Raw genomic sequence first — 26,101 nt, forward strand, 5'->3', positions numbered from 1 at the left:
AGAAATTTTTTTGATATTTGCAATCATAGTAAAGCAAAGACATATTTTTGATATTTATTTTATATATTTAAATGCCATTTAACAAAGAAAAATCAACCAAAAAAATGAGTTCGTGTGTCACCTCTGACACACATGTCATAGGTTCGCCATCACTGGTATATGAGAATCCTTAGTTATTTTTTTTACAATAGATTTTTATTGATTTCAGAGAGGAAGGGAGAGGGAGAGATAGAAACATCAATGATGAGAGACAATATTGATTGGCTGTCTCCTGCATGCCTCCCACTGGAAAATTGAGCCCGCAAGCTGGGCATAAAACCCAGACTGGAATAGAACCCGGGACCCTTTAGTCTGCAGGCTGACACTCTATTCACTAAGCCAAATCGACCAGGGTGAGACTCCTTAGTTCTTTATCAACATTGAGTATTATCAAAATTTTAAACTTCTGCCAACCTTGTAGAAGTAGAATTTAATTTGCATGTCTTAGTGGTGAATGAAGTTGAGCACTGTTTTATATATTTACTAGAGGCTCAGTGCACGAAATCCGTGCATGGGGGGTGTCCCTCAGCCCGATCTGTACCCTCTCCAATCTGGGAGCCCTCAGGGGATGTCCTACTGACGGCTTAGGCCCGCTCCCCATGGTTCTCTGCTCTCTGCGGACCTGCCTGCTCGATGCCACTGCAGGCCCTGGTGTCTGCTCTCTGTGGGGGCCTACTTGCCCCTTTGCACCACGGGGAGGGGCATGCAGGCCTGGCTGTCTGCTCACCACGGGGGACTGCTTGCCCCTCAGTGCTGTGGCGAGGGGCAAGCAGCACCTGGCTGTCTGCTCGCTGCAGGGAACTGGGGCGCTGCTTGCCCCTCGCCCCCGTGGTGAGCACTTAAAAGACTGGGGGACTCCGCTGGTGCTGAGGGGACTGGGTGCCGCCATCTTGTGGCTACAGGCGCTACCATCTTTGTCCCAAGTGACAGTCAATTTGCATATTCTGTCTTTATTAGATAGGATTAACCATCTGAATTTCTTGTCTAATAAGTTAGCTGATTACATCATTTGTCCGTTTTTCTATTAGATTATTTTTATCTTATTGATTTGTGACAGTTCTTCATATATGAAGGAAATTAGCCTTTTTCATTTATGTAAAAAATATTTTCTCCAGGCTTATAGTTTCTTTTGACTTTGTTTATGGTATTTTGATATAAAATTTCTGTGAACTCAAATGTATCCGTTTAGGCTTCTGGATTTTATGTCATGTTAAGAATGGTGTCAGGCCCTAACTGGTTTGGCTCAGTGGATAGAGCGTCGGCCTGTGGACTGAAAGGTTCCAGGTTCGATTCCGGTCAAGGGTACGTACCTCGGTTGTGGGCACATCCCCAGGAGGCAGCTGATCGATGTTTCTCTCTCATCGATGTTTCTAACTCTCTATCCCTCTCCCTTCCTCTCTGTAAAAAATCAATAAAATATTTAAAAAAAAAGAAAAAAAGAATGGTGTCAGAATATACTATATATATATAGTATATATATATATATGTTTGTAGAGTAGGAGACTATCTGGAAAATCTAATTTATAATCAGAAGCTTGCTCTATTTGTATGGAGTCAGAGCAAAGAGAATTGTGGGATGCTTTTTTCAGATTATGGTAAGGTTGGGGGTTATCTCTGCTACACTAGTGACCAGAATATTTTTGCATTAAAGTGTCTTGCCCCTTACACAGTATCAAATGTTCTAACTATTCAACTTTCCTCTTTCAGTATTTAACAGGCACCAAAAGCTTCTGCCATGACAATATCATTTCACGAAGGACATGCTATAAATAATTAAGATTATAACTTCTTTTATATCAGTTACATATTTTATTTGATGGCATTTTCTCACTTTGTCCTCAAATTATTAGGGTGCACTCTGGTCTTTCAATACCCTATAAAATAAATTCAACTTCTTAGGATAAGACTGCAGCATATAGCAGTGTGATCTGCACATATTAAAGGTTCAATAAATATTTTTTGAGTGAGTTCTAGGGAAAAAAGAGGGGCTACTGTGAAACATTCTTTAACATGAGAATAAATCTGCTATAAAATTTTTCTGATGTTATACCAGTTAGTTATTATTGTTCTTCAGTGGTATTTTTCGCAAAATGAAAGTAAGTTTACTAACCAGAGGAACTTGTCCATTTTGTTCAAAGTATAAAGTTGTTTGAAGTCTCAGCTGCTACATAATCAGCCAAGAATATAAATTTATAAAATAGATGAAAAACTGCACCATGTACTATAAATATGATGTTTAGAGCAGAAAATCAGTTTTCAGCTATTACTAAAACAGGAAATCATTTAATATCAATTGATACTAAATTGGCACAATTGAACTAAATTAATGTAAAATGATTTGGTATGGAGCCCAATTTTTCTATTACTTTAAGTGGAATTTTGCATTAACTTATATAACTGTAAATTTTCCACTACTCTGTATTTAATGTTCTAGCTGCATCATTCTGTAACTTGAACCTATTAAAAACTATATAACAGCCTACCAAAGATGGTCTATAAAAGAAATGGAAATTTATTTTGAATAGTATTGCACTGCCCAAAGCTTTAGAGTTAGTAAGTAAAAATGTCTCTGATTTTATTTCTTCTTATTGATATTTAGATGTTTCTGTTAACTTTTATTGTTCAGTTGATTAAATATACCATAACTCTTCAAAGTTGCAGGAAAAAAACCTGTAAGCACACAGGATGGGAGAAACTAAGGCACTGGTGTAGAAGGAATATAATTGGAGGACTGAAAATAATCATTATATTGCACTAGAAATGCTTTAGACGTACTTATCGGGTGAAATCTGCACGATTTACACGAGGATTGCATTATTTCTAATTTGGAAAAGTCTTGTTAATAAATATATTTATTCCTTTTCTCTTAATTGAAAAGTAATTTAACATTAAAGAAATACTTAACCAAAATTTAAAAAAAAGAAACGAAGAACTAAACAACGACTGTATGAATCTGGGAACTTCTATAACAGCAATGGAGACACTGTAATAGGGTCACTTCTTCCTGTCCTAGGAAAAGCGGCGCTTAGGAGGAGACAGGCCCTCCCGAGTGCTCTTGGCAGTCAAAGGGCCAAAAAGCTGGATTGAAACAAACAAATAATATAAAGGGTGAAAAAGACCTAAGTTAACCAGGGTCGAAGGAGCGGAAGGGGTCTTTTCACACTTCAAACTTCTTGGGGGAAGGGTGAGGAGGCTGGATACGAAGGAACCAAAATTCTTTTTTTTTATATATATATATTTTATTGATTTTTTACAGAGAGGAAGAGAGAGAGACAGAGAGCCAGAAACATCGATGAGAGAAACACCGATCAGCCGCCTCCCGCACATCTCCCACTGGGGATGTGCCCACAACCCAGGTACATGCCCCCGACCGGAATCGAACCTGGGACCCCTCAGCCCGCAGGGCGACGCTCCATCCACTGAGCCAAACCGGTTTCGGCCAAAATTCTTAAGTCGCGAGGCCACCCCCACCCACATTTACAGGAAGGCAGTGGACAAGCGGGGTCGGCGGGGAAGACCTGGTAGGTCCCTCTTGATATCTTTTACCCAAATTTCACTTTCCCAACAGGTTGCTCTGTCCCATCCCCCCCACCCCACCGCCCCGAAAGTCTAGAATAAATTGGTCGGGCGCCCGGCCTAGCCTAGTAGCCCAGTTCCCCGGTCTCCCAAACCCGGGAGAAAGACCACGTTTTCTGGTAGACGGGAATAGTGAATTGTAAAGAAAAAAAAAATTACCCCCAGTGCTAGGTCTTCCTGGCAAAGAATTAGCTCGCTTTCTTTCCACACCCGAAACAAAAAGCACACAAAACAAGAACTCAAAAAGCAAAACCCCTAAGTCATTTAGGATCAGGTGCCAGAGTTAGGCAAGTTGAGTTCTTTCGGTGGGAAGGAACAGGAGCCGCGGTGAAAACAGGGTTCGGGAAGTAGGGCCATGGCCCCTCGCTGGGGCGTGTCAGAGGAGGGAACGTCGCAGGGTGATGCCCGACAGAGCTGCTACCTTGGGCTGCGCAGGGGTGTGGGGGTGGGGGTGGGGGTGTGGGTGGGGGGGGGGCAAAGGGGCCCGGGAGACGAGTCCGCAGCTAGCCCGCTTTCGGATTTCCCACGGTCCAAGGCTCCGCCGGACATTCCGACCGCTCTCCCGCCGACCCTCCCACTAAAGAAATAGGAAATGCGGCCCCATCGGGTCCGCGGCGGAAGCGCTGCCAAACGAACGAGTAAGTCAGGCGCGGGCACGGCACCTTGTTTACCCCACTCGGCGGCGCGCCCCTGCGGGCGCCTCGTTTGGAGGCGGTTTCGAGACGCTGCACCCGGAGGCAGGCGGCCGCGATTGGCCGGGAACGGGGAGGAGGATGAGAGGTGGGCGGGCCGGAGCCCGGCCCTGCAGTGCCAGGGCGCTGCCGCTAGATGCCGCTCCCTCCCAACGGGAGCCGCGCGAGGGTTCCTGGCCGACAGATGGCGCCTGCGCGTTCCATTCGCCTCCAAGTCGCCGAAGAGCGAACACCCCAAACAATCCCGAAGCGCCACCAAAAAAAAAAAAAAAAAAAGAGAAAGAAAAAAAAAAAGAAAAAAAAAAAAACCCCGCCGGATCCGACCGCCACTTTCAAAACCCCCCACCGTTCTAGAACCGCGGGAGCTTCCGTCCCTGAGTAGAATTCGAGGGTGTAAAGAAGAGGAAGGGAAAAATATCTTGTACCAGCCCAGGGGTGAAGAAGCCCCCGGCCTGAGAAAGAAGGAAGGAGTGGGGGAGGCGAACAGTCTCGTTGCTGCCTCTGTGTACGCTGAGGGGGGAGGTAAGTTATAAAATGGCGGAGGCGAAGCTTCTAGAAGTTTGGAGGGGCACCCGGAGGGCGCGGGGCCCACCGTGAGGTGTGTATGGTTGAACTAGGGCGCGGGAGAGGAGTTGGGAGGGAAAGCGATTGGTCGCCCCGTTGCCATTTAATTTCCCGTCTTCTTCCTTTGCCCCCAGCGGGGCCGGTCGTGGAGTGGCTCGCCAAGTCCAGGCGGGGGGGACTCCTGTTCGGCCAGGCGTAACCTCCAGCCCTTCTTTCTCCCTTGTTCCCCTCCAAGTCCCTACCTCCACACTACCAAGGAACTTCCAGCCTCCTTCCTCCCTACCTTACTCCTAGAGTGGCTTCCTACCGCAGGACTCTTCTTTTCGACTACCCTCGCTGAAGATTTACTCTTCCTTCCCTCGCCCCACTCTCCCTCGGGGCCTCTACGGAGACCCCCCCCCATGGGTGGCCCAAAATGGAGAACGTGGAGCAGCGCAAGATGGAGGCTCCGTTTCTCTGTGTAGCATTAGATTTAGGTGCCTTTTCTCCGGCAGGCTCTTAAGGCTGAGAGAGCCAAAACTGGAGGTGGGGTGGGGTGGGGTGCGAGCCTAGTCGGGGAGGCTAGCCGGGGAGGCTGTGAGTGGGTGGGGGAGAGCGCGGTATCGTGGTGAGGGGAAGGAAGAGAGCAAAATGGTGGTGCTGGGAACCTGGGGGGAGGGGAGGAGAGGAGGCTCAGTTGTGTATATTTGGGCCTCGGACCGAGGGAGGCGAGGGAAAATCTACTCTGATCACACCCCTCCCTCGTGCCCCCTCCCTTCTCCCTTCCCCTCCTTCCTTTCCTCCCTCCCTCCTCTCCCTCCTCTCTTCCTCCCTTCCTAGAGAGGGAACAACATTCATGTGACGGGCCCCTCGGCTTCTCCCCCGCCCCATCATCTCCAGCGCGTGGTGGGGAAACTGCTGGGGAAAGCGATTGGCATCGATCTCTCCATCCCTTCCGAGGCCCGACTTCGGTCAGTTTTCTTCGGGCAACAATTTTATAAATAGGTTGGGGTCTGGCGGCGTTGGCCCCCTCGTGCAGCCCTTGCCCCGAAGGGGGCCCTGCCTAGCTGGCATGGGAGGAGGGGGGAAGGGCGGGAGTGGAAGGCTGTTTGTTGGGGGGTTTTGGCGCCACTTTTGTTTTAGTTTTAGTGCTGCTTTTCGTTCCCACCCCCACCCGCGCTGTCTTTCTCAAGACACGAACAGAGCTGATCCTTGCCCCAGGTAGGCAGCTTCTGCTTTTTCCCTCCACACTTTTATTCTGGCTAGGGGTTGACTTTCTTTTTCCTTCTTTCCCGTACCCGGTGATCTGTGGACGGCGATTTTAGGGACGAAAAGGTCGGATGGGCCATGGGAGAGAGAAGGTGTGGGAAACAGCATCAAGTAGTTCCGCAAAAACTTTGAGCCCCGTTCCCATTTTCTTCTGGCCTATATTCGTAAACGTATTGTTGATTTCTGCCCTTATTTTTTTATTTTATTTTATTTTTTGTCGCGAGAATGTCTTGTTTTGCCTTTAGTTTTTTTTTTTTCTCAGTAAGCTGGTGTACTTCGACATTTAGTTTTCCCTCCCCCTTGGTGTATATGTCATTTTATTTTTAATCCAGGACTGTAATGGGTTTTTTCGTGTTTTTTTTTCGTGCTGCAGTGTTCAGCTTTAATTTTTAATATTGCATTAGTTTCATCCGGTTTGTGACTTTCTCCGTGGCCTAGAAATGTTTTATGTTGTTGCCTACCCCCTCTTCCTTTCTCTTAGATGTAGTTTTTTGAGGGTCATGGTGTTTGATTAAATGGTTATTTACAATTTACATGATATATCTATTAGAAACTTTTGATCTGTAGGATTAGGTTAAAGTAAACGAAAAGCTTGCCGGTTTGAAATGGTTCCTTAAAATGCGCGGGCCGCCCCCCCCCCCTCCCGTGTAGCCCCATCTTGCCCCTCATACTGGAGTGTAAATTCTATACCCCCTTTCTTCCACGGACCGCCGTATTTCACAGCAGCCACACCCTGTATTTGTCTCTATGGATTGGACTCATTATCAGCTTAATTTAGTGACTCTTAAACCACCATGATGGGACTTGCTTAAGCACAAGCTTCTTTTCCTGTTTGGTCCTAGTGGTTAGTGTCGAAAGAGGAATAATCGAGGTTTCTTGATGAAACCTGGTGCAGTCGAACCTCTGCCTTTTTTTTCTGTTGTCTTTTTTTCCTACTCCGGGCTGTTGGCGGTGTCAGCACCGCTGCTGGGGGCGGGGGTGGAGGGGAGAAAGAGTCGGGTTACCGAAGTGCGTCATTCCTGGCTCTAGCTGGGCCTGCTCGGGAGCTGCTGGTGTTTGTTACTGTCCTCGCAGCACTTTCCTGCCAACCTTCTCTCTCTGCGTATTGGTTAGGAGCAAAAGCAGGAGGCGGTCTCCTAATTCTATCTGTAGCCTAGCGCGTTTCGTTTAAGGGTATATGTGAACTTATTAAAAAAAAAAAATAACAACCCGGTCCTGGAAAGGGGATACATTTCTGTTTGATGACATACAATTCAGGTAGTTTAGACTTGCTTTCATATGTTTTCCAATGAACGGTGGTGTAAATTTTGAACATTTTCAACTAATGTTAAAATGCCTGGTTTTCTTTCTGCATTGATATCTATCTGTAATCAGGGATCAGAAGGGCCAGTTAAGGCATAAGTGTTCAGCGGTTTTTCAAGTGGTTGAATTGTAATTTTTATGACATGTTAAATAGCCTGTTTTTTTCTTTTCGTTTTGAGCCAAGGTGCTATATGAATGCAAGCTGATTGCACACATTTAAGTTCATTTTCATCACATGTTCCTATTTATCCCATTAGATATAATTTTAAATATGTCCTTTGGATCTTATGGACGACATTAAAATTCTTAAAGATGGCTATTTCTTTGTTTTTAACGGAATTCTTTAAAATTTACCACCTAACAAGGAATTGTGTAGGGTGGCTTTACAGCTACTCTGTTAAATTTTGTCTTCTTGCTGTACTCAGTGTACTTACTGAGCACAGTGTCTTCCTTTTAATTATTTTCTAAAGATAAAAATTGGGGGAGGAAGCAGTGGAAGGTAACAGATCAAACAAAAGTGGCCTTGAGTTGATGATTGTAGCTGGATGGGTGAGTACAGGAGAGCTCATTGTACTGTTCTCTCTAGCTTTGTGTGTACTTAAATTTCCATAATTAAGCAAATTTAAAGAAAAATTTTCAAATTGTCTTGCAATTTTGGGCTAACAACTTAAATTTATATTTACATATCAAGTTATTTGCATAGAAAACTTGGCCTTATGTATAAGTAATTGTACATGCCTAATATACCAACTTTCAAAAATATATTTAAATTGAACCAGTATAGAATGAACAACATAAACTCATAAATTGGTTGAACTTGAAATGTTTATAACTTAGTTGAGAATGTGCTCTATTTTTGTTTTTTTAACCCTCTGAAAATAGGAAAATTCCATTAGAAAATGTAAATTTTGCTTGGTGTCTATTTCATTAAGTTGAAGTTACAGTGAGTCAGTATGAAAGGATTTACTATTAATAGGAGGGGCTTTGGCAGTTGGAATTAGTGACAGTAGAAGGGATTCGGGTGCCCTAGGGAGCATTCCTGGTAGGAAGATCCATAGCCATCGAATTCAGTTTCAGCATTTGGTGTTTAATGAATGGGTAGAGAAAAGGATTGGAAAATAAATGTACTTATTAGCCATTCTTTCCCACAGTGAAATAACTATAGCATTCTAAGGTATCAGAAATTGGCAGTAGGTGTGGGGTATGTCCTTTTTTTTAAAAAAAAAACTGATATGAAAATGTATACATATAAAGAATGTTATACCTTCTCCAAAAGGATCTGGTGCTATAAATAGTTTAAAGTTGATATGTAAAGTATTGTAATGTTTTGTATTACAAAAATTCTGACCATTACCCACCAACTATAAAATAAAAGTGCAATGCGGTTAAAACTCTGTGTCAATTAGTGTATCTGTGAATTGCTCCTAAATGCTTTGAAGGTAAGTGCCTATTTTCTGCAATTTTGTGGTGTTCAGTGTCAGTGACTCCTCCCCCCATGATATGTATTTTTGAACATATGTCAGAGTTCTAAAGGGAATCCAAAATAATGGATATTTAATTTTATGTTTGGTAAGGTATGTTTCCTAATCCTTACGAAAACAATTCTACCCTATTCTGGGCACAGACATTTTATAACTGTTAATATTAGCCTGTTTGTATATTTCATATTCAACATTTTAGCTTTAGAAGGATGTTAAGACAAATTGCATATTTTGAATTCTTGTATGCAAATAATCTTAAGTAGATGATGAGGATTGTGGCTTCAGATTTATTTTATTGTGGTGAGGCAACAGCTAAACTACTAAACCAACAAATTATGAGTTTGGTAACTTTGAAGTCTATTTAGGATTTTTTAAAAGCTCAAACACAAGATTTTAATTAAATTCAATTCTACATTCCTTTTTCATTGTTTTCTTTTTCCACCTTATTGACTTTGATTGGTCGCCTGAGGACCCATGAATTAAAATTGATGTGGTTGGGTGGGGAACAGGCTCAGGCTCAGATTATCCTTTGGGAATATAGGGGTAGATGTGAAAATATGCACATTGGACAGTTTAGTAATGCTTAATATTCTGCATGTTTAACTGATGCCACCCACAGTCATGTGTGGGAAGGGAGTAAACAGTGAATAGCTCATTCTTTCTTGCTTTGGGTTATTTTTTAAAACAATTTTCTCATTTTAGTTACTGTTTTTTAAATGTTTTTATTGATTTTAGAGAGGGGAAGGGAGAGGAGAGGGACAGAGAGATAGAAACATGATGAGAGAAACGTAGATCTACTGCTTCCTGCATGTCCCCTACCGGGAATCAAGCCTGGCATGTGTCCTGACCCGGAATCTGAATCAAACCAGGCACCTCTTCGTTCGTGGGTCCATGCTTAACCACTGGGTTCTTTATAATAGATGGAAGACTTAAGTTTTTGATGCTGCAAGTTAACTTTTGAGCTTAAATTTTACATTAAATGGACAATGATTTGTCGTATGTCTCATTGGGATAATATTAATATCTTTAATGTTATTTTTTCCATCTCATGTTTTTAAAAAAAATACTCAGGACTTGTATTAGCACTTTGAAATCCCTGTTAGTCGATTATCCAGAGAATTGGACATAACAGTTTCCAGTACAGTGGAGCATTATAGTATACTTACTTTGGGACTTGGGGAGCATAGCAAAGGAAAAGATAAATCCCATTTACCAGTAGCTATGGGTATCAGTATGTATGAAATGTGATTAATCATTGGAGAATAAGAAAAAAACTTTGAAGATACAGGTTATTTTAAAAGTTCTTTACATTTTCCTCTTGTAATCTATTTTTGATATATATATTTTGAACTTTTAATTTGTGGTTCAGTGTTTTCCTGGTATAATAATGTTCTGTATCTCTGGATATCTTGAGCTGTGGTTATTGCATGTTCTGTTTGGCAAAGATATGTGAGAAAACAAAATTGTCAGTTTGATTTTTTCCCCCAGTCTCTTGAGTTGCTTGCTTTGCATTTAATTTAACCAAATTTTATATATCATCAGTGTAAGTGGTGTTGCTTGGTAGAGTCTTAATTTTTGTATATATGCATTAAAAAAAACACACATCTTTTTAGCAGCTGTGGTAATCTGCCTGAATTGTGTTTTTAACATATGTTTGCTATACTTCCATATATGATAGTAACCAGAAGAAAACAAAAAGGTTTTAAATATGGTTAGTCTAGTCAAGAGATTATTGAATTGTTTTAAACTCTTCTCCCCCAAAGGAAGTGAGGGTGAATGATGTCAGTGGTCTGTTCTTTTTTATTATTTTAATTGGAAAATACATGACTAAACTAGAGAGATTTCTATAAACATATAATGTAATGTACAACTAAAAAGTAAAATTTCTTTGAAAAATATTTTAAATTCTGTTGAACGTTGCTAAAGGCAACATTCCTGTTTACACTTTGCATGGGTAACCTTTGTTGTAATGGGATTTGACCTGTAAATTGTTGAATCTTGAAATATTCCAAGAAAGTCTTAGTCTAGTTGCCATTTGAATTCCTTTTAAGTGCCAATAACTGTGTTTTAATGTGTTGTTTAATCTCAGCTACCTTGCAGGATAGGTGGTTATTATTTTACAGATGGGGAAGTTGAGGCACTCAGATAAATGGCTTGTCTCATGATAATGATTGACAGCCGAAATTCACACGGAAGTTTGGCCTTTTTTGTTAAGCTCAGTACTTTCCCTTAACTGGTTTAGGTCTTGGGTTATCTCTAACCAGAAAGCATGTATCATTTTAATGTAGAAAATGAAGATTTTTTCATGAATAGTGCAAGATACATGCAGGTTTTCACACAGGGTTACATGAGTTGCAGCCTGGTGAAAGGTCTAAATTGTGTTTTATAATAGTTGAAATAAGTTTGAGCTTTGTTTCTGAGAATGCTCATTATGCAAAAGTTTGTGGGATAATATGTTGAATTGTATTTTTTTGGGGGGGGCATACTATGGTAGATAGAATAGTTTCACTGTTTTTTTCTTTGTCATTTATGCTCTATAGTGAATGGAGGCTGAGTGTGTCTGAGAATAGTTCCCCAGTCATTCAGTTTGTTTACTGAGTGGTTGGATTTGAAATAAAAATTTAGGTGATCTTTTTATAATTCACTGCTCTGATTGATTCTGTAGGGGGATTTTTTTTGGTTATTTAATGGTGCTTTAAAAATATTCTAAGTGTTAGTATCTTCTCTGTTTATACTTTGTATTCTAAGTTCATCTATTCACTTTATTAAACTTTGTTGTTCACTTTTGTCTGAGATAATAAATAATATTGGTGCCTTGGATTATTAAATTCATTAGTGATCAGAATCTTGACTTCAGCTTTCTCTGCTTTTCCCTTTTCCTTATTGTGTTTCATAAACTATAACTAGAATTTTTCTTATCTGAAGGAATGCTAGATGTTGGATATCTGGCCTAAGATAAATTAGTGGAGATGAAGTAAAATTCAATATATCAGTGCTTTTCATAGCCATGAGTAAAATTTATATATTTTATGTTAATCATTTCCTTAAGCTTCATTCTGTAGGAAATAATTTTTCCAGGTGATGCAGTCTTCTACCCATACTCTTTGTTTGATATTGAGTCTTTTCATCCATATTTCCCCCTTTGTACTCCAAGAATACCAAGACATTGGTGTTCTACCACATAATTATGCCCTAAGGCATCCATTGTATGTAATAGTTTCTCCAGTGCCATCTAGAAAGATACCAGTTATTTACCATTGTTGGGAGAATTCAGGAAATTGTCCCTCAAATCATTTTCTGATCCTTTGGTTAATATGAGGAACACTGGTTGAGAAAGGCTGCTAGAATATTCAGGGACTTGGTTTGGCACTAATCAGAGTTTTACTTTCCACACTTAATTTCCTGTCAGTAACCCTAATATAGCCTCAACTAAAACTTACGTATAATAAAATGTAAATGCAATTGATAATATTGCCATCTCTGTGAGATAAATTGGTTTGTCTTGATGTCAACTAGTTAGTGCTACTTAGGTGTTTTAAAGAATTGAATGTGGGAAGTTAAATGCATAATTTTATTTGTAAAAAGGAATATTGTAGGAGCTCTGTTCATTATATAAAAAACTTTTTTATAAAAAGGCTTTGACAGTGACTGTAACATTAACAATAGCCAACAGTAACTGAACTCTTAGCATATTCCAGACATGTTAGAAATGTCATAGGTGTATTAGGTCACCTAATCTTCATAACCTTATGAGGTAAGATGACCATGTGATTTATTGTTCAAACCAGGATATTTTTAAGAGTGAAAGGGGGCACTGGCCTGTTGGTATGCTAGGATAGTAGTATAAGTATAAACTAGAACTGTCTCAGAGAAACTAAGATGTATGATTACCCTAATACTTACTTTTTCAGAATAGGAAACCAAAGTATAGGGAGGTCAAGTAACTTGCCCAATTAGTAAGTGGTAGGAATGGATTTGAAACCCCTACAGAGATTTCTTTGGACATGAAAGTGATTTATATTTCTGTAAACTGCCATATTCTGAAAGTTTGTTTACTTTTACTCTTTTGGAGGAGTTTTTATAGGTGTAGGTTTGATAATAAAAGACAAGATACAGCGTTTTTTTTTTTTTTTAAAGAGCCAGTGGACTTTTCAAGTGATTGTTAAGACTTCAGTAATTGTCTTAATGTTAAAAAAAGCAACTTCTTTGAGGTTTGCCTAAGTAAAAGAGAAAATTCCAGAATAATTTTACTGATTACATCTGTGTTTCTTGTCCTTACATATTATTCAGAGTCCTTTACCATTTATTTTAGAAAGAAATGTGAATTTTATGATATTTCATGGGGAATCTTATGTGGAAAGTTCATTCTGAGAAGAAAGCTGAAAGAAATAATTTTGTGACTAGGGAGAAATGGTATTAGAAAAGAAAGAAAAAGGTCCAGTTTAGAGACTTACCTGAAGTTAAAACTAATTTGGTAATATAATTTGAGAGTTAAGTCTTACAGAGATTGGTGTGTCATTTAATAAAATTAATAGCTATTTTATTTTGGGTGATTTTTGTAGTTGCTTTGTATTCCTGGCCTGTTTATGTTTGTGGTACCACCCATCCCCCCAGAATGATTACGGTAGGCCAATTCAAACATTTGGAGAAATGATTTCAGCATAATTGCAGATTTACTGTGTTGTAAACTAAGACCCCTCCCCCATTTTCTTTCAGTGGGGGTGAGTGGTACAAGTGTAATCTTGAGACGGGGGTGGGGATCTTTTTCTCTACCAAGGGTCATTTGGAGATATATATACACATGTATATATATGTGTATATATATGTATATATATATATGTATAATATTTATTTATTGATTTCAGAGAGAAAGGGAAAGAGAGAGAGAAACATCAATGATGAGCCCTAACTGGTTTGGCTCAGTGGATAGAGCGCTGGCCTGCGATTGAAGGGTCCCAGGTTCGATTCTGGTCAAGGGCATGTACCTTGGTTGTGGGCACATCCCCAGTAGGAGGTGTGCAGGAGGCAGCTGGTCGATGTTTCTCTCTCATCGATGTTTCTAACTCTCTATCCCTCTCCATTCCTCTCTGTAAAAAAATCAATAAAAAATATTTAAAAAAAGAAACATCGATGATGAGAGAATCATTGATCAGATGCCTCCTGCATGCCCCTTACCAGGATCGAGCCCACAATCCAGGCATGAGCCCTTGACCAGAATCAAAACCAGGACCCTTCAGTCTGCAGGCTGATGCTCTATCTACTGAGCCAAACCAGCTATGGTGAAAACCGCATTTCTGACCAGATGAAGGAATTTGAGTGATTGGCAGACAAAAAGTTTATTTCTTGAGGATTTGATTTATTATATGAAATTAATGCAGTTTTTTAAAGCCTGGGTTTCAGGCTTGATCCCCAGTAGACAGCCAATCTATGATGTTTTTTTCATTGTTGTTTCTATCTCTCTCCCTTTCTCCCTTTCTAAAAAAAAATCAATAAAAAAGTTTAACAAGCTATTGCTGGCCCTGGCCCAGTGGTTCAGTTGGTTGGAACTTCTTCCTGTAAACCAAAAGGTTGCAGTTTCAATTCCTGGTTAGGGCACAACCTAGGTTGTGGGTTTGATCCCTGGTCGGCGCAGGAGGCCACCGATCAATGTTTCTCTCTCACATCGATGTTCTCCCTGTTTCTCTCCTCCCAAAATCAGCACACATATCCTTGGGTGAGGATTAAACAAACAAAAAAACTGGTACTGAAAAGTGCCTACAGAGATGGGGATATATATACAATGGCAAACTAGATTATATAATCTCAGTCCTCAGGTAATATTGTCAGTTGGGCTTTTTTATCACTCTGAAAATATAAAAAAGTATTTTTTGCCCTGCCAGAGTGGCTCAGTTGGTTGAGGTTGCCACTTTGATTCCCAGTCAGGGTACATACCTGAGTTGTGTGTTCTATTCTGGGTTGAGGCACATAGAGAAGGCAACTGATCAATGTTTCTCGTATTGATGTTTCTCTCCCTGACTTTCCCTCCCTCTCTCTCTTCCCTTTCCTCTAAGCATGTCCTCTGATGAGGGTTAAAACAATGAAAAATAATTCTTTTTTATAACATTACTAGAGGTCCGGTGCATGAAAATTCATGCACTTGTGGGGAGGGTCCCTCAGCCTGGCCTGCCCCCTCTCATAGTCCGGGAGCCCTCAGGGGTGGGAGGTGACCCGGCGATCAGGGGAAGGTGATGCCCCATCACACCTCTGCTGTTGCCACTGGCAGCAGTGCAAGCTTCAGCCAGCCCTGGTTACCTGAGCCTTGGGCAGCCCTGGGCGGCTGGGCAACTGCCATCTGAGGCTTGCTTGTTCCTCGGGCTGGCCCTGGGCGGCTGAGGGGACTGGGGGACTCTGGAGGCAGGTGCGTGGCAAGGCCGGACTTGCCTGGGGGTGGGCCCCGCCTTGCTGCACCTTGCCGCCACAGCAGGGCTGAGGGGACTGGGTGCTGCCATCTTGTGGCTCTGGGCGCCGCCATCTTTGAGGGCGGGACAGTCAGCATATTCCCTCCTTATTGGCTGTGGGTGCTGCCAACTTTGAAGGTGGGGCAGTCAGTTAGCATATTCCCTCCTTATTGGCTGTGGGCGCTGCCATCTTTGCGATGGTGTGAGGGTCAATTAGCATATTCCCTCTTTATTAGATAAGATATACTGGGATTGCTATATATTAAAGAATAGTAGGCTAAAATCAATAGTTGTCAATACAGTTTGATAATGTCCTTAATTTGAGATTAATGACAAATATTTAACAATAAGGATTGCTCTGGAAAGCTTTAGCAGAAAAAATAACAATTCAGGACTGTTAATATAGCCTTGGAATGCTTTCGTCTTTGGCGATTGTTAATAAACTAAGTTAAAAGAGCCCATGGTCATCCCTTATAACCAGTTATTGCTTTCCAAAAGTTGAAACCTAAATGATTTTCTGGTTCTGTATAAAAGCAAAAGAGGCAACCAGCAAGCTCACTCTGTTATGGGCCTTTTGTGTCTTTTTAAATTTCAAGTTATAAATACTTGCTTTTAAATAGGAATTTAAATTTATATATATATTTATACTTTACTTTTGAATTCTCTGTTGGAATGTTAGTTTGAAATGTCTTTGTAGTGTTATATGATGCTTAGTAAATTCATTCTCTATATAGGATATGCATGCTGATTTAAGTTTGGTATATTTGAAATATTTCCATTTCAGAATTGGGATGTATGATATCCTGTTTTCTTGGATTTCTAACCTTTTTCTCTTTTCAAAGCAAAGAAAAATTTTCCATACACACCAATGTGTCTACTGCCTTGTACTTAAATTTGCAAACTTTATGACGAGAATGTTATTACAGAGAACATGTTTAATATCCTCTTACTAAAAGAAGGCCTCTATGGTTAAAAGAAGTAGTTTTAAAGATAGGCACATGAACCTTTGAGAATTTCCCTTATACACTAAAGAAGTAGAGAAAATGTAGGAAATATTAGCAAAACCATAATATTTTCCCATTGGGATATGCCCCTCCCTGTTTACACCACTCAATTCAGGCCAAAAGACATTCCTCAAACTTGATCTCTGGCAAGAGAATTGAGGAAGTGGTGGTAGCCATGGCTGGCAGGGAAGCAGAAGTATGAAGGTATGTTTTTGAAAAGCAAAATTGTCAATGACAAATGGATTTTTCCAGCACTGAGAATATGTACTTTTTTGAGTTTTTATTAAATATCAATGCATAATGTGCTACTATTCATTGAGGACTATTCAGTAGTTGCATTCATATGTGGATGTTCTAGACCAGTGGTTATCAACCTGTGGGTCACGACCCCTTTGGGGGTCGGACGACCCTTTCACAGGGGTTGCTTAAGACCATCAGAAAACACATATATAATTACATATTGTTTTTGTGATTAATCACTATGCTTTCATTATGTTCAATTTGTAACAATGAAAATATATCCTGCATATCAGATATTTATATTACGATTCATAACAGTAGCAAAATTACGGTTATGAAGTAGCAACGAAAATAATTTTATGGTTGGGGGTCACCACAACAGGGTCACAGCATTAGGTAGGTTGAGAACCACTGTTCTAGACAAACTTGAAAAATTTCAGAGGGATTATCTGGACAATACAGAATTATATTAGAAAAGAGGGAATTTGCCCTGACTGGTTTGGCTCAGTGGATAGAGTGTCGGCCTGGGGACTGAATGGTTCCAGGTTCGATTCCAGTCAAGGGCATGTACCTTGGTTGCAGGCACATCCCCAGTAGGGGGTGTGCAGGAGGCAGCTGATCGATGTTTCTAACTTTCTATCCCTTTCCCTTCCTCTCTGTAAAAAATCAATAAAATATATTAAAAAAAAAAGGGAATTAGTTCCTAAATCTTTGAAGTAGACTGACATCCATCTAGGTTGCTGAAGAAAAGTAGCAAACCTAACTTGAGGTAATTTTTTGTGTGTATAAATATATAGTGTTTAAATGTACAATGTAGGTGAATATCCAAATTTATCTCATAACAAAATTGTTAACTTTTTCAGAGTAGGAATTTCATTTTTATCTGATTTTGTGTGAGTTTTTGTCTTATGTAGTAGATATTATACAGGTTCACAAATAATTGAATTTAAACCTTAGGTTTTCTAGAAATGTAACCCTGCATTGTAATTACATGGTTGATATTCATTACAGGACTGTATGTTGGAAGAGAAGTAGTCAATTTGTTTCCTCTAGTTGGCTTTGCATTAATGATAAACTTTAAGTTTGTATCTACAGGATATTATGTAGTAGTTGTACTAGGCTTTGTAACATTTAATTTTTTAAAAAAATATATTTTTATTGATTTTTTACAGAGAGGAAGGGAGAGAGACAGAGAGTTAGAAACATCGATGAGAGAGAAACATCAATCAGCTGCCTCCCGCACATCTCCCACCGGGGATGTGCCCGCAACCCAGGTACATGCCCCCGACCGGAATCGAACCTGGGACCCCCGAGTCTGCAGGCCGATGCTCTATCCACTGAGCCAAACCGGTTTCGGCAACATTTAATTTTTTAACAGCAACCATTGAAGTAGCTGATGGTATTTTCATTTGCTGAGGTTCAGAATTGGTTAAGTGACGTGCCCAAGATAATTCGGCTAAGTGGCAGAGCTTACTTTTGAATCCAATTCTGCCTAATTCTAGCACACTTCTTTACATGGGGATACACTGCCTCCCAGTGGGATGATTTATAGATTTCATAGTGATAATGTTAAAAAAATGTTTTTATTGATTTTAGAGAGAGACAGAAACATCAGTTGGCTACCTCATGCACTCACCCCAACCAGGGATGGAACTGATAACCTGGGCAGTTGCCCCCACTAGGAATCAAACCAGTGACTTTTTGGCACATGGGATAATGCTCAACCAACTGAGCCACACCCACCAGGACCATAGCGATAACTTTTTGGAGATAGAGAATTAAAGAGACAAGAATTGATGAGACAGACTGAGGAGGAAGTTAAACTTCTCAAAGTAGTCAGAAAATTTCGGAAAATTAGGTAGGTGAAAGGTTAATTTTCTACCAGGAGCTGATTGAGGATAAGTTATTCTCAATCTGAAGTTACATGTGATAATGTTTCATATTTTATAATAAACATCAAGTAACAACTAGAACAGTGGTTCTCAACCTTGGCTGCACATTAGAATCACCTGGGAATCTTTTTAAAATTCTGATTTCTGGGCCTCATCCTCCGGAAATGCTTTTTCTTTGTTACTAATGTTGTGGCCCTACCCCATAACAAAGAAACAGAATTTCCGGAGGATGAGGCCCAGAAATCAGGGTTTTAAAAAGATTCCCAGGTGATTCTAATGTGCAGCCAAAGTTGAGAACCACTGAACTTGAAGAAGGTTGGGGGGTGGAAGATGACAAAGTTTGTGATACTATACTGGCTTTAATCCTCATTAAAGTGACAGCTGAATTAATTTTAAGGAATTAAACCTGTTATAAATTATGAAGCCAAATGTTAGCCAAACCTTTGTTGGCATATGTGTCATGAGTAGTTTTTTTTTTTTTTTTTTTTTTTTAACGAGTAGTGTTCTTAATAAAGGGCAATGATACTTACAGGAATAATCTGTTCAGGTTAATTGGTCTAAATGCAGGCAACATTATGATGCCACTTTGCATTGTTCTGTTTTTCATTTTCTTTAATTTATTGATTTATTTTAGAGAGAGAAAGGGAGGGAGGGGAGAGAAAGAGAGAGATATCAATTTGTTGTTCCCCTTACTTATACATTCATTGATTGATTCTTTTATATGCCCTGACTGAGGATTGAACCCGCAACCTGGATTTATTGGGATGATGCTCTAACCAACTGAGCTACCCGGCCAGGGCCTGTTTAAATTTTCTCCAGCCTTTCTTTTCTGCTGCTTTTCCATCTCCAGTGTTTTTACAATTTCTAAAATTCTCCATGGAAAGTAGAAATGTTTGGTGGCAATTTCCTTTTTTTTTTTTTTTTATGCTATTACTGCTAATGCTAGATAACTCTATATGTTAGGCATTTGTATATGGTAGGCACTGAAATAGAAGTGACTTTAAAAAATTAACCCATTTAATCCTCCCAATAACCCTGTGAGGTAGGTGCTATTATTTCCTATTTACAGGTGAGGAAACAGGTGCAGTGTGAAAACATTGTCCAAGGACATATATAGTAAGTCCTCACTTAATGTCCTCGATAGGTCCTTGGAAATGGTGACTTGAAGCCAAACAACATGTAACAAAACCAGTTTTACTGTAGGCTAATTGATATAAACAAGAGTTAAGTTCCTACAGAATATTTCTGGTCACAAAATCAACCAAATTTCTAAAGACTCAAAACATTTCTAGTATTAAACATTGAAATGAATGTGAGCTATACATACATTTAAGGAATATTAAGAAAAACAAGCTCTGGCCAGTGTGGTTTAGTTGGTTGGAGCATCGTCCTGTACACCAAAAGGTAGTGAGTTTGATTACTGGTTAGGGTACATACCCAGGTTCCGGGTTCTGGATCCCTGGTCGAGGCACATCTAGGAGGCAACTGATGGATGTTTCTCTCTCACATTGATGTTTCTCTCTCTCTCAGATAATTTAAAAAAAGAAAAACAAAATTCTTTTTCAACCCACTTTCAGCAGCTCAGGGTGCAAGGCGGGACCCACCCCTTACAGGATGCTCTCCCATTGTAGGGTACATTCACATTCACAGGGACTGGGATAGTGTAGACATGCCAGTTCACATCATATGCACATCTTCGGGGTGTGGGAGGAAACCGGAGTTCCTGGAGAAAACCCACGCAGACATGGGTAGAACATGCAAACTTCACACAGTCAGTGGTCCTGACTAAGAATTGATTTTTTTCATCAACATTATACAGAAACCAGAGGCCCGGGGCACGGATTCATGCTCCGGTGGGGTCCCACGGCCTGACCCGCACCCTCTCGCAATCCGAGACCCCCTCAGGGGATGTTGGAGAGCCAGTTTCGGCCTGATTCCCGCAGGCCAGGCCGAGGGACCCCACTGATGGATGGATTCGTGCACCGGGCTTTTAGTATGCATATAAGAGCTTTGGTTAATCTCCTCCCACCCCCCCCTTCTCCCTTCCCACTGAGATTCATCCCATGTTTCCATGCCTGTGCATTGAGCATCTGCCCCCTGGTGGTCAGTGTGCATCGTAGCTACTGGCCATCGGCCAGTCTCTTAGGCTTTTTATATATATATATGATGTTGAATGAAATTATATAATTCGAGGACCTGCTGTATCTAGGAAGAGGTGGAACCTTGATGTGAACCCAGGCAATCTGGCTGTAGAGTCCATGTTCTTAGTGCTATAGAACCATTAATGTGAATGGTTTCCTCTTCTTGGCATTGTATTTAAGTCCTCTTTTTAATTGTGGAATTGTTTGTTCATCCTTACAGGAATTTTAAAGGTCAGCAGAAGATTAGGCAAAGTTCGGATCCTTAGGTTTCCCAAGCATAAAATAGGTATAATCTCATCTGCCTTATATGTTATTACTAGTGGCTCGGTGCATGGATTCGTGCACATTGAAAGGAAATTAATTAGAAGAAAGATTTGTGTGGTAATTACATTACTGCAAAAAATTACATGTCAAAATAGTATATATATATCTTTATATATATAGATATATAATATCTATCCTATATAATAAAAGGCTAATATGCAAATTGACCAAACAGTAGAACGACTGGTTGTTATGACATGCACTGACCACCAGGGGACAGATGCTTAACGCAGGAGCTTCCCCTGGTGGTCAGTGCACTCCCACAGGGGGAGTGTTGCTCAGCCAGAAGCCAGGCTCACGGAGCAACGGTGGCTGGAGTCTCTCCCGCCTCTGAGGCAGTGCTAAGGATGTCCAACCGCCAGCTTAGGCCCACGGGGAGAGGGCACAGGTCGGGCTGAGGGACGCCTGAGTGCACGAATTTCGTGCACCGGGCCTTTAGTATCTTATATAATAAAAGGGTAATATGCAAATTGACCCTAACAGCAGAACGACTGGGAATGACTGGTCACTATGACACACACTGACCACCAGGGGGCAGATGCTCAATGCAGGAGCTGCCCCCTGGTGGTCAGTGCGCTCCCACAGGGGGAGCTCTGCTCAGCCACAAGCCAGGCTGACGGCTGCCAGCACAGTGGTGGTGGCGGGAGCCTCTCCCGCCTCAGCAGCACTAAAGATGTCCAACTGCAGCTGAGGCCTGATCCCCACTGGCAAGTGGACATCCCCTGAGGGCTCCCGGGCTGCCAGAGGGATGTCTGACTGCCAGCTTGGGCCCGATCCCCCAGGGAGCGGGTCTAAGCCAGCAGGTGGACATCCCCTGAGGGGTCCCAGACTGCGAGAGGGCACAGGCTGGGCTGAGGGATTCCCCGAGTGCACAATTTTTTGTGCACCAGGCCTCTAGTATATATATAAAAGCCTAGGCGACCGTTCGACTGTTCGACTGGTAGCTATGACACTCCATGACCACCAAGGGGCAGGCGCTCAACGCACAGGCATGGAAACATGGAACAGACTGATGAATCTCAGAGGGAAGTGGGGAGGGGTGGAGAAGAGATTATCCAAAGATTTTATATGCATCCTAGAGGCCCAGTGCATGGATTCATGAAAATTGAAAGGAAATGAATTAGACGAAAGATTCGTGCTGGGATCGGGCCGAAACCGGCAATCCAGCATCCCCTGAGGGGTCCCGGATTGCGAGAAGGCCAGGCTGAAGGACCCCACTGATACACGAATCCGTGCACCGGGCCTCTAGTAGTAGTATAAAATTAAAACGTGTGTGATTGGCGCCAGCAAGAGCTTTATATGTATCTCGCATGTGTGAGTCAACGTTTATTTTTAAACTAGTGGCTCGGTGCATGGATTTGTGCACATTGAAAGGAAATTAATTAGATGAAATATTTTGATACAACAATTTGCCCTTTCTCTATAATAGAAGTGTCAACCAAATTCATGATCAACAGTGACAGATCAAAACACATGCATGCGATTGGTGCCAGTAAGAGCTTTATATGTATCGTGCATGTGCGAGTCAAGATTTCTTTTTGAACTTGAGGCCCGGTGCATGAAATACTTGCGGGGGGGGGGGGGGGCTGTCCCTCAGCCTGGCCTGCGCCCTCTCACAATCTGGGCCCCCTCAGGTAGGGTCCCTAGGCCTGGCTGGAGATCAGGGCCTATCGGGGCTTTCTTTCCCTTGGCTGCCGGCAGCTGGCCCCACCCCTGCCACTGCCACTGCTTGCCATTTGTGTGGTGCTGCCCCCCCTTCCCCCTCCCCCCCCCCCCCGCCACTGGTTGCCTCCTCCTGCGGGCAACAGGCGTGGGGTGTGATCGCTTGGTTGGCCTGGGCCTCCCTCTGCGGAGCGATCACTGGCCAGCCCCGCACACCCGCCACATGTCGCTGACCTGTGGCCTGGGCCTCCCACTGTAGGGTGATTGATCGTGGGTCCTCCTGACCAATCGCATCGCACCCTCCTTGGCTGGCCTGGTGCCAGAGCGTGACATAGCGTGGTCGTCTGGAAGGTCGCCCAGACGGTCGTTCTGCTGTTCGGTCGATTTGCATATTACACTTCTATTATTATAGATTGCCAGTGCGCAGCATATGTATCAGATGGTTGGATGGATGTATGGTTGGTCACCGCCTTTTATATATATATATAGGTGGGAATTAGATAACAGTATAATTTTTGAGTATTTTCTGTGTAGTATCCAATATGCTGAGGGTTTTGCTGGCATGATAGGTCCCAAGATAACTAATATTCTCATTTATTGAGTACATTTCATGTGTCAGATACCTGGTGATATTATACCCATTTTTTATTCTTCACTCTAGGGTATGGTCATTGATTTTTAGAGAGAGAGAGAGGAAGGGAGGGGAGGGAGAGGTAGATGGGGAGAAAGAGAGAGAGAGAGAAGCATTGATGTGAGAGAGAAACATCAATCAGTTAGTTGCCTTCTGGGCATTGAACCTACAACCTGGGTATGTGCCCTGACTGGGAATTGAACTTGCAGCCTTTTTGCTGTATGGGACGATGTTCCAACCAACTGAGCCATTTGGCCAGGTGGATATTCTAACCATTTTACAGATGAGAAAACCAGGGCCTAAAGCAGTGGTCGGCAAACTCATTAGTCAACAGAGCCAAATATCAACAGTACAACGATTGAAATTTCTTTTGAGAGCCAAATTTTTTAAACTTAAACTATATAGGTAGGTACATTGTTATTACCTTAATTAGGGTACTCCTAAGTCTTAGGAAGAGCCACACTGAAGGGGCCAAAGAGCCGCATGTGGCTCGCGATCTGCAGTTTGCCGACCACGGGCCTAAAGGAATTCAGCAATTTGCTGAAATAGGTTCCTTCCTCAGGGCCTTTGTTCTTGCTGGTCCCTCTGCCTAGCTTGTTTTCCTATTTATTCAGGACATTTTTTTCAAGTAATTAGCCTTTCAGTGAAGTGTTCCTTGGTCATGTCATGTAAAATAATGTCATTTGCCCCTAGCATTCCCTTTCCTCCTTCTCTGCTTTATTTCTTGGCAAGGCTCTATTTTTTATTGATTTTAGAGAGGATGAAAGAAGGTGAAGAGATTAGCCAACAAGCATAACCCATAGACACAACAATGTGGTGACAGCCAGATGGAAGGGGGAGCAGGGACTGGGTGGAAGTGGGCAAAGGGGGGGAAATGGGGACATCTGTAATAGTGTCAACAATTAAAAAAAAATACCCCCAGAACCAAAGTTTAGGAGCAACACTTGTGAACACCATTCACAAGTAATAGTTGTGAACCCTTAAGTACTCCCCCCCCCCCCCCGCCCCCTAGAAACAAAGGACCAGTATGTGACTGAAACCTGAACTCCAAAACCTGCAACTCAGGCTTGTGCCTTGACCAGGAATTGAACCATGACCTCCTGGTTCAGAAGTTAACACTCAACCACTGGGCCATGACAGCTGGCTATTTTATTTCTTTTTAATTTTTTAAAATTTTTATTGATGAGCGAACGAGAGAGAGAGAGAGAGAGAGAGAGAGAGAGAGAGAGAGAGAGAGAGAGAAAGAAAGAAAGAGAGATGCATTCATTTCATTGGTTGATTCTTGTATGTTCCTTGACCAGGAATCAAACCCACAACCTTGGCTTATTGGAGTGACACTAACGGGCAGGTCGGTGCTCTTGCATTTAAATGGTAATTGAAATGGTAACTGATTTTGGAGAGAAAGAGACAAATTTTATTTATTTATTTAAATAAATATTTTTATTGATTTCAGAGAGGAAGAGAGACGGAGAGGTAGGAAGGAACATCAATGATTACAGAGAATCATTGATAGATAGACTGACTTCTGCACGCCCCATACTGGAGATCGAGACCACAACCTGGGCATGTGCCTCCTGACCTGGAATCAAACTATGACCTCTGGGGTCATAGGTCAATACTCAACCACTGAGCCATGCCGGCCAGGCACAAATTTTATTTTAGATATTTCAATCTTAAGCTGATACTATGTAACTGGAGTTTAGCAGACATAAGAGCAGGAGCTATATGTTAGGAATACCTGTGCATAATGTACCTTGGCTTTTAGGAGGGGACTTATAAATAAATAGAAATGGGTGAAAACCTTGTTTTTTTTCCTTTTCACTGAATTTATTGGGGTAACACTGGTTAACAGAATGATACAGGTTTCAGGTGCACAATTCCACAGCACATTTGTGTACTATTGTGGGTTCACCATCCCAAATGAAGTCTCCTTCCATCACCATTTATACCCTCCATACCCTCCTTTATCTCCTTCTCTTGCCACAATCACCAGAAAACATTGTTAATTGGGCACGAGGTAGTGGGACCATTGATGGACTGGTCAGAGAGTTAGAAAATCTAGGAAAAGATAGCATAAAATTCATAAATATTTCAAATTTGAAAAGAATCCAGATGGCATGTTGTCCATCTGGGAAATGCTTTTGAATTGTATAGATATAAAAGCTGTTCTAGTTATGTCAAGTTGAAATTATCTTTAAAGCTGATCTAATCAGTGATTATTTGAAAAGGAAAACCTTTTTTCCCTCTGTACTTCCATGTGAAATAAATGTGTAGGCAACCACTTAATAGTTTTCACATTTTGTGGAAAAGCTCACCTTGGGTAGAAATAATGCCAGTCATGAGTATCTTATAAAATCTTCTCACTTTTCTGATTCCTGGAAAAATATTTCAGAGAAACTATTATCTGAAAACACTGCTCATAAATTCTACCTTCATTCTAAAAGTACTTAATTTTTTATTTTGGTAAAATATAAATTTTACATTTTTAACTATTTTAAGAGTGCAGTTCAGTGGCATTAAGTACATTCACATTGTTGTGCAAATGTCATCATCATCCCTCTCTAGAACTTTTGTTTTCATCACCCTGTAATGAATCTGTACCCATTAAACAACTCCCTGTCTCTTCCACTCTGTCCTCAAACAGTCCCTAGTAACCAGTGTTCTGTTTTATCTCTATGTATTTGACTATTCTAGGTATCTCATATAGGAGGAAGCATAGAATGTCCTTTGGTGACTGGCTTATTGCACTTGGCATAATGGTTTCAATGGTCAGCCATTTGTAGCATATGTCAGGATTTCTACCCTTTTTAAGCTTGAATAGTATTCCATTGTATGTATATGCTACATTTTGTTCATTCATCCATGATG

At 41.4% G+C, this 26,101-nt stretch overlaps 1 protein-coding gene across 1 annotated transcript in view; it reads left to right on the top strand.

The window, feature by feature from the left end:
* Window positions 1-4,522: 4,522 nt before the first annotated feature.
* STAG2 (STAG2 cohesin complex component) overlaps window positions 4,523-26,101 on the top strand; it is a 154,916-nt gene continuing 133,337 nt past the window's right edge. The window contains exon 1 of the mRNA XM_081115194.1: window positions 4,523-4,829. The gene's annotated coding sequence lies outside the window, so the exon portion shown is untranslated. The remainder of the gene's footprint in view (window positions 4,830-26,101) is intronic.

This window comes from Myotis nattereri (genome assembly GCF_964212035.1).
Source record: "Myotis nattereri genome assembly, chromosome: X".
NCBI classification, from domain to species: domain Eukaryota; kingdom Metazoa; phylum Chordata; class Mammalia; order Chiroptera; family Vespertilionidae; genus Myotis; species Myotis nattereri.